The sequence below is a fragment of the Ursus americanus genome, chromosome 11 (genome assembly GCF_024610735.1).
Source record: "Ursus americanus isolate L20-20 chromosome 11, mUrsAme1.1.p, whole genome shotgun sequence".
Lineage (NCBI taxonomy): Eukaryota > Metazoa > Chordata > Mammalia > Carnivora > Ursidae > Ursus > Ursus americanus.
This window is the reverse complement of record NC_142137.1, coordinates 49769008-49778046: the sequence shown is the minus strand read 5'-3', so window position 1 is coordinate 49778046 and position 9039 is coordinate 49769008.

The following is a 9039-nucleotide window of genomic DNA, read 5'->3' as shown; positions in this document are numbered from 1 at the left end:
TATTCATATCTAATCTTTAAAACAGTCCTAAAAACAATGTAATCTTTAAAAATAGTCCTTTTATGTCTGTATTTCATATTTAGCACTCATTGTACAGAACACTATTCCAAGCTGTTTGGGGAGGGGAAAACCAGATTTTTCTGTAGAGCATGAGAATTGAGGGGTTCTCCAGCATAAAGACAGTGGTCAAAGCCGTTGGAGTAGGTGGGAGCCCTGAGAAGCATGTGGTGTGAAGAGAGAGTCCCCAAAGAGAGGCAAGCCAAGAGTTAATTTCTATAACACAAGGCATTCTTGGGGATTACTAAGAGGATAGTAGTTCTAAGATTCAACTGAATTAATTGATCAAAAAAATTTTTTTAAAAATACAACTTCTGTAAGTTAACCGGGGAGAAGCATTTCCCTTCACTTAAAAGTACAAAGTGAGGTGCTCTTTTATTCTATTAGTGGGGGGAAAATGTAGTAAATACTAGTGAGATTTTGGTGAACTAGTATACTCACTTATTTGGGGAACAATGTCTTAATGGCTTTTTTAACTAATATATGAGTACTTACAGTCCGTAAAAATACATATCCTTTTCAGATTATTGTATGAAAATTATAAAAAATAAATCCTTAAGACAAAAGCATACAAGTTAGAAAAGGAAAAAGCAAAAAAATGAAAATAATTGAAATAGACAAGTTACTGCTTTCCAAAAGGATTGTGCTAATAATAGACATTCCGGCCACATGTGAATAGAGTACACGGTTTTTGTGCCCTAGCTAATTAGGATAACAGTTGTTTTAATGTCCACAAATTGTATAGGTAAGCCATTTTAATACTTCTGTTAGCATTTCTTTAATAGTAAAGTTGAGCATGTTTTATATATTAGGTATTTATACGTAACTGATTGCCTAATCTTGTCCTTTGTGCATTTCTTTGGGGGCTGTTTATTTTTTTTTTTTTATTGATTGTATCCTTTGCCAGGAGTTACACGTTTATTTTTAAAATTTCTTATCTCTTACCCTGCAGATGTTTAAAATGTTTATAAAGTCAAATTTATTAATCTTTTCCTTCCATTTTAAAGAAACTCCCTAGAAGATACAAACTTTCCCCACATTTTCTTGTGTTATTTGGGGGTCATTGTTCATTTCTACACTTTATTCTTTATCCCTCTGGGTATTTTTCTTTTTGTATAAGCAGGAAGGTGGGGATCCAGCTTTATTATTTTGGTTTCTAGGGCGGCCATACTAAATTACCACAGCCTCGGGTGGCTTAAAACAATGGAAGTGTATGCCCTCACCTTTCAGATGCAGGTCCACAATATACTGGAAAGCTCTAGAGGGATCCTTTGCCTTTTCCAAGCCTCCGGTGGTAACTGGCAACCCTCAGCTTTCCTTGAATTTTAGCTGTGTTGTTCCACCCTCTGCCTCTTGTCACATGGCATTCTGTCCTGTGTGTCTCTGTGTCCAAATCTTTGTCTCTGTAAAGACACTAGTCATTGGATTGGAGCCTGCTCTAATTCAGTATGACTTCATCTTAATTTGATTAGATCTGCAAAGACACTATTTCCAAATAAGATCGCATTCATAGGTACCAGGGGTTAGGACTTCATATCTTCATATCAAGTCACTTGGCTTCTCTTTGCCTTGGTTTACATGAAGCGCGGATAACAATGGTACTTAGCACACACATGGTTATGAGGTCAGCTCATACGGCCCCTAGCTCAGTCCTTGCAAGGGCCCTATGCAAGCACTTTAAATCAGCTCCCCAAGTGTGGGAAGGAAACAAGGAACTCATCACATTCTTAATTACAAACAAGCTGACGAGCGTAGTGAAGAAAAAGCCCAGGGTGCAGTCGCAGCCTAACAAGGGGACCCAGTTGAGATCGGGGATCAGCCTCTCGAGTAAGTGACATTTAAGCATAAATTGGGTGGTGGGTGCAGGGAAAGCAGGTTGGGAAGAAACTTCCAAACCTAAGAAATAACAAATGTAGGCTCCTGAGCTGCAAATTTTATTATTTTTTTCATATTTTAATGTACATAAGGGTAGTATTTTAATTCAGCTTCTTTCCCATTTCGAGATGTCCTCTCATCCTCATAGCTGAGCAGTACCATCAAGCAGAGCCAGGACTCTCCCCAGGAAGTGTTGCCCCTTTGAGGCAAACAGTAAATGGCTTTGTGTTGCACTGACCCAAACAAGGAACAAGCAAAACGGGGGTCAGAGCTCCCCCATCTATGTTTCCAATCCACTACTTCAACATTGACGTTTTCTTACTAGTCTCATTTCAGATGTTCTGTGCTTGAAACCTTCCAGTGGCTTCCCCTTCTCTCAGAAAGCATCCAGAATCCTTGCCATGGCTCCCAAGGCCTTTGGCCCCGATCCCTGGGCGCTCCTGACCTCATTGCCAATACTCTGCCCCTTGCTCCCTCCCCTCCAACCACATGCCTTCTCGCTCTTTCACGTGGACCTTGCTATTGCCTCTCTCAAGTTGTGCTTCCCCCATGTCTGCACGGCTCCCTACCTCCCCTAGCTCAGACCTCTGTGTACACAGTACCTGGTCAGCGAGGCCTTCCCTCACCCCTGCTCTGCAGCGGCATCTGTCTGGCTTTCTTGCTCCCCGCCCCCTGGTTTGTCTCCACAGCGCTGATGGCCACTGACAAAATAGTCGTGTGACTATTCACTGTCTGCCCTCTCCCCTCCCTGATACACATGCTAGAATGTCAGCTGTCTGTGAACCAGAGCTTGCCTAACCGACCGTATATTTCCAGAATTTAGGACAGTGCCTGACACAGAGCAAGTTCTCAATAATACTTGCTGACTCGCAGAATTGTCTAATTCTCTACATGGCCACTCCCATCTGGCTTATCACTGTGCCCACATCAGAGTTATTCTTTCTGCAACTGTGTGTGTGTGTGTGTGTGTGTGCGCGCGCATGGTGAAGAAGAGAGAATATGTCTGTTTCTGATATTCCAGAAAATTTGAAAACTTGCATAGAATTGCAGAACTTCTTGCAAACCAGAACTCACTCAACCAAATATATGAAATATATGGAATAAACGTGGGGGATTATAGGCAGATGATAAAAATTAGACAAGTTGCAAAGAAACCCCAAACCCAGCTCTTTGATTTTGAAGGGCATTAACCTCCCTGTCCTGCAACAGCTTGCCCAATTCAGCGAACTGGTTTTACCTCAATGATTCTACCCGTGTTATGCCATCGATAGAACTGCCTGTTCCCTTCATCTCCATAGCACTCGTGTAGGGCTAGCGTGGAAACCGATCCGACTCCCTCCCTCTCTGGACCTGCAGCCATCCTCTCTTCCCGCGGCAGGATTCCCGCTTGACTCCTGCTTGGATGTTTGGGGAACATTATGGCAGCTGTCCCAACTGACCAAGCCTGGAAGGATATTTGTTTATCACGGCTCCCCTGCAGGCAGATGTTTGGCAGATTTCTCTTACTCTCCTTGTTATCTGGTGAGGCAGGCGTTACACATTTTTTCCAAGTGAGGAAACAAGGGCACAGAAAAGTAGTTGTTTTTTGGTAAACTAGAAAGCAAAGAGGTATATCTTGAGAATACAACAGAGCTGGAACTCAGAATGTATATAAAACCTGGAGGAGGGCAGGGCCCAGTGGAGCCAGGGCAGTAGGGGCGGGGGCGCAGAGCCTGGGGAAAGGTGCACCTCAGAGGCTGAGGAGTCAGCCAAGAGCTGTGACATGGGAAACTGCAGCCTGCAGCCTCGCCCAGGAAGCTCTGCGGGAGTCGTGTTTGTCGGACAGAAGGACAGGGGTGGGGAGCAGGGAGCACTCTGCGTATGAAGGTACAGCCCCCGCCTCGGGGAGTACGGGATTTTAGAAAATTGAAATGTTCTTGACATATAACATTATATTGGTTTCAGGTATGCAACAGAATGATTTGAGGTTTGTACGTATTATGTAATAATCACCACAATACACCTAGTTAACACTCATCACCACACACAGAATTTTTTCCTTGTGGGGCGCCTGGGTGGCACAGCGGTTAAGCGTCCGCCTTTGGCTCAGGGCGTGATCCCGGCGTTATGGGATCGAGCCCCACATCAGGCTCCTCCGCTATGAGCCTGCTTCTTCCTCTCCCACTCCCCCTGCTTGTGTTCCCTCTCTCGCTGGCTGTCTCTATCTCTGTCAAATAAATAAAAATAAAAAAATCTTTAAAAAAAAAGAATTTTTTCCTTGTGATGAGAACTTTTAAGATCTATTCTCTTAGCAACTTTCACTTATACAGGATACTATTCTGAACTCCAGTCACCATGGTGTACATGACATCCCCCCCGACTTACTTATAACCTGAAGCTTGTACCTCTTAAATATGGGATGTTTAGATGGGTTCAGGTAAAGAATCTAGAGATCCTAGAAATCAAATGGGCTTAGTCTGTGCTCTAGGTTTGTCCGGGCTTTGGGGGGATAAGCACTGGGCCTTCGAGTACCAGGATGGGAAGCCCATTGCAAGTGGGTGAAGCTGAGACAGATCTGTTTCTAGGGATTCGAACTCAAGCTTTATCTATCTCCAAAGAGCAGGCTCTTCCCGCTGGTCTTTGAATATAAGTCATGCTTTAACTCTGATAACCAGGCAGCTCCCTCCAGAAATAGTTGTAGGTGAAGCTGGAAATACACTCAAATACTAGTACGTTACTTATGGTGGTTACTCACAATGCTACAGTAAAATAAGACAAGAAGTCGTTATTTTATTTTATTTTTTAAGATTTTATTTATTTATTTGACAGAGATAGAGACAGCCAGCGAGAGAGGGAACACAGCAGGGGGAGTGGGAGAGGAAGAAGCAGGCTCCCAGCAGAGGAGCCTGATGTGGGGCTTGATCCCATAACGCCGGGATCATGCCTTGAGCCGAAGGCAGACGCCCAACCGCTGTGCCACCCAGGCGCCCCAAGAAGTCGTTATTTTAAAATGTGAAAGGTACTTTCCTTACTCTGAGGTTCATGAGGATTTCTAAATTTTGTTTAGGTGCTCAGTGTACGTCTTGTTCAATAGATATTACACCTAAGCAGTTGTGTGGCCATATTTTATCTTTGTGTGTGGATAATAAATGAATACTAATCCATCCTTCTGCCCTTCGACTCCCAGAAAGCAAAGCAGTAAGAGGGGATTTCCAAACTGCACATGGTTGCGTAAGTCAGCATCTTCTTCTCTGGAAATCATGAAAAAAAACAATGAGAATTAAAATTAAAAAGTTATCCATGGGCCAGAAAAAGCGATCTAAATTGCACAATTGTTAAAGAAAAAAGTAAGGAAAATATCCCACTTCAGAGCAAAAGATGAAGCCCCTGGGATATCTTTCAGAGTTAATTTCTAGTGAATTACTAGAAATTAATTTCTAGTAAATTACTTGTATTGATATAAAATAAAGAATGAAACAAATACAACTGTACTTCAATAATAAAATTTTTTTAAAAGCAGAAAAAGTGATCATGTGAATAAATGTCGACTGAAACCTTTATAACCCTATTCAAATATTAGGTTTTTGTTATTGAAGTTTTGGGATCTTTCAAAAAAAAAAGAATAAGACAAATGAAATAAACATCTGACTCCAGGAGTTCTTATAAAAATAAATGACAAATGAAATAGAAGACAGTAGGAAGGAATTTTAAGAGGCAAAAGGAGATATGAATGAAACATTAAATTTTTTTAAAAAAGTAGGTACAACTCATTACAAAATCTGGTTCCTTGAAAAATTTTAAAGATAAATAACTAGCTGACTTAACTAAGAATACAATTTTAGAAAAGGGAGAAAATATCATTACTCAAAATAAGAAATTACAAAAGAGAAATCACAGAAACAAGGAAAATTGAATATGGATATCATTAAGGAATAATGTGCAAACTCTATGCAAATAAATTTAAAAGCATGAATGAAATGGACAGTCTTCTAAAGAAAATACAATTTGTAGAAACTGAACCTAAAAGAGATAGAACATCTGAACAGACTAATTAGGAGAATTCGAATTAGAAAATTGCCAAAGAAATGCACCCCCCCACCACGTACCCCATGTCCCACCCAGAGAAGCACCCAGACGACTGATCAGGGAAATCTCTCCAACCGTCAAGAAACAGCTACATCCCAGGTCCCACAGATTACGCAGTCCCGCTGGAGAGCTGGCGGTGGTGCCGCATGGTGTTGCAAAGCCCGAGTTGTCTGTGTGTGTGTCTGGAGGAACCACAGTGCTCTCGCAGATCCGACAGTCTCAGCCCTGTCTCATCAGGACTCCCATCCTAGACCATAAGGAGCAGAGAAGCATCTTCATGTTCCTTTGGCTTAAATCTCATCAATTCCTGCCAGCTGCTAATACACATTCCTTTTCATTAATTCACTAGCTATGCCTTAAGGGCTTACTATGTGCCCAGCACTGTCCATAGTGAAACAGTGAACAACACATACGATGTCAGGAGGTCACTCCCGAAGTTTCTGTTCTAGTGGGGGAGATAGACAGCAAGAATAAAACAAACAGTCTATCAAATGATGATAAATGTTATGCAGAAAAATTAAGCAGACAAAGGAGATGCAGACAGATGGCGGGGGGGAGAAGTGCAGCCATGTTGGGTGGTCATGGAAGAATTCACTAAGGTAATATCTGAGTGGACACAGAAAGGAGGTGATGGGTGAGTCTCAACATCTCAGAAAGAGCATGCAAGCAGAGGGGACAGTGAGTAAAAGATCTTAGCATGGGGATGAGCCTGGCATGCCCAAGAAACAGCAAAAAGGCCATTAGGGCCAGAGCACTGTGGGTTAGGAGAAGTATAAGAGGTGAAGTTAGAGGTAATGGGGTCAGATTGCCCACAGCCTTGTAGGTGAATATAAAAATTTTGACTTTTATTTTGAAAGAGATGTGAAGACATTAGAAGGTTCTGAGCACAGGCTATGATTGAACATTTTAAAGGAACACTCCTGCTGGTACAGAGGACAGGGGCAGGGATGGGGAGAATGGACAGGAGGCTACGGCCATGACCTAGACAACAGATGGTAGTGGCAGGGACCCGAGTGGTTGCAGTGGAGGGGGTGGCAACTCGGTGGATCCTGGTTATGCCATGGAAATCTTTCTGGAGTTGAAACAATGTCCAGGTATATGCTAGTGGATGGGCTTAATGATTGGTTATATCCAGTAGGGTTTTCAGGGTCAGTAAAAGACCTTGGTCAAGAACAGTCAAAACAAAATCAATAGCATCTTTTACCCAGAGCAATAGGCATGAAGAGCAGAAAGTTACCCTAAAGAAGCCCTCAGTCCTATGAGTGGAGGTCTCAAATAATGTATTAGTGTTCATGGTCCAAAAATTAATCAAAACTGATCTTTATCAGATTGGTCATTGTGTTTATTGCATGTATTTGAACAATGAAGTTCCTTCTTTTTCTGGATTCAAGTCCATAAATTATTTTGAAATGCATGCCAATTATTTCCAGAATGCAGAAGTGCTTAAAGGTCAGGAGTATTATTCAGAGTTATTGAGGTCCCGGTACACAGAAAGAACAAGTGGCTTCCCAGTTATTGGTACTACAAGTATACGGCCCTCTCTAAGTCTGAGGAGGATAAGAGTGGACTTCAAGTTACCATTGTGCTCTGTTAAATTAACTTGAGAAAGAGGCCCTGCTGCTTACCAAATCATAGACTGAGGAAAGAACCTGGAGCAGAAACCCAGTCTATCTTAGATATAGCCCAGTGAGGCAGTTTTTAGACACTTTTCTGAAGGAGAATGAGGAACATGTGGCTGTTCACTAGCAAGACCTGGCTGAAGAAAAGGAAGCTGGTCCCCTCAGGACCGGCTCTGCCCTCTGGCTCGTTACTGCGTGCCTGACACAGTGCCCGGGGATACGGCGCATGCTCAGTAAACATTCGTTTCAGTGAATCAACAATTAAAGGAACGAATGGCCAAATCTTCATTGGTATCGTTCCATCCCTTTACGGAATAAATATTACAAGTGAAGACCACCACATAGTGATTTTGTAATAGACGCCTCAGGTCAGCCAGACCGGCCTTCATCCTGTGCTTTGTCACTGCACGCCATAGAGCTGGTTAAGTCCTTTGAGTTTATGTCTCGTTTTCTTCATCTGTAATATCAGGATAATAATGCTGACCTCCTGGGCTTGTCCTGAGGATTAACTAAAATAACGCATGAAGAGAATTTAACACAGTGCCCCATAGTTATTAGTCCCTGTTATCAACACTAAAATGGCATTCAAATTACCAAAGACATTTTATAAAGATGGCATCTTGTAGGTAAACTTTTAAAGTCCTTTTCCTTTTGTTATGAGAAAGTTCAAATATATATAAAAGTAGAAAGTATAATGAGTATCCTTGTACACAATACCCAGTTTCAATAATTATCAGCTTGTGGCCGGCTGGTCACCCTCTTCCTGACCCCTTGGATTATTTTGAAGCAAATCCCAGACATCGTGTCATGTTATCTGTAATACTTCAATATGTATTTCTAACAATAATAATAATGATAACCAAAATCCCACATCACACTTAAAAATAAGTAATAATGGGGGCGCCTGGGTGGCACAGCGGTTAAGCGTCTGCCTTCGGCTCAGGGCGTGATCCCAGCGTTCTGGGATCGAGCCCCACGTCAGGCTCTCCCGCTATGAGCCTGCTTCTTCCTCTCCCACTCCCCCTGCTTGTGTTCCCTCTCTCACTGGCTGTCTCTATCTCTGTCGAATAAATAAATAAAATCTTTAAAAAAAAAAAAAAGTAATAATGAGTTCTTAATTAGGTGAATTGTTGGTCTGCGGGAAGCCACAGGGAAAAAGAAGAGAATCCGGTCTGTCCAAGGTAGGGGCTTAGGCAAGTTTTTTCTAGACCCGACATGATGGAGGCACTCTTGTCACTCTCAAGGTGACTCTTCCTGCCAATGAGATGGGGGGGGTGAGGGTGGCAGGTGGCAGGGGGCGGGCGGGGAAGGTGGGGAATGAGTTGGAAGCCAGCATTTCATGCTTGAAGCCCAGTAGAGCAGACATCTCCAGTTACCTGTAATTTTCTTACTTCCCAAAGCAAATATATTTTCATTGGAAATA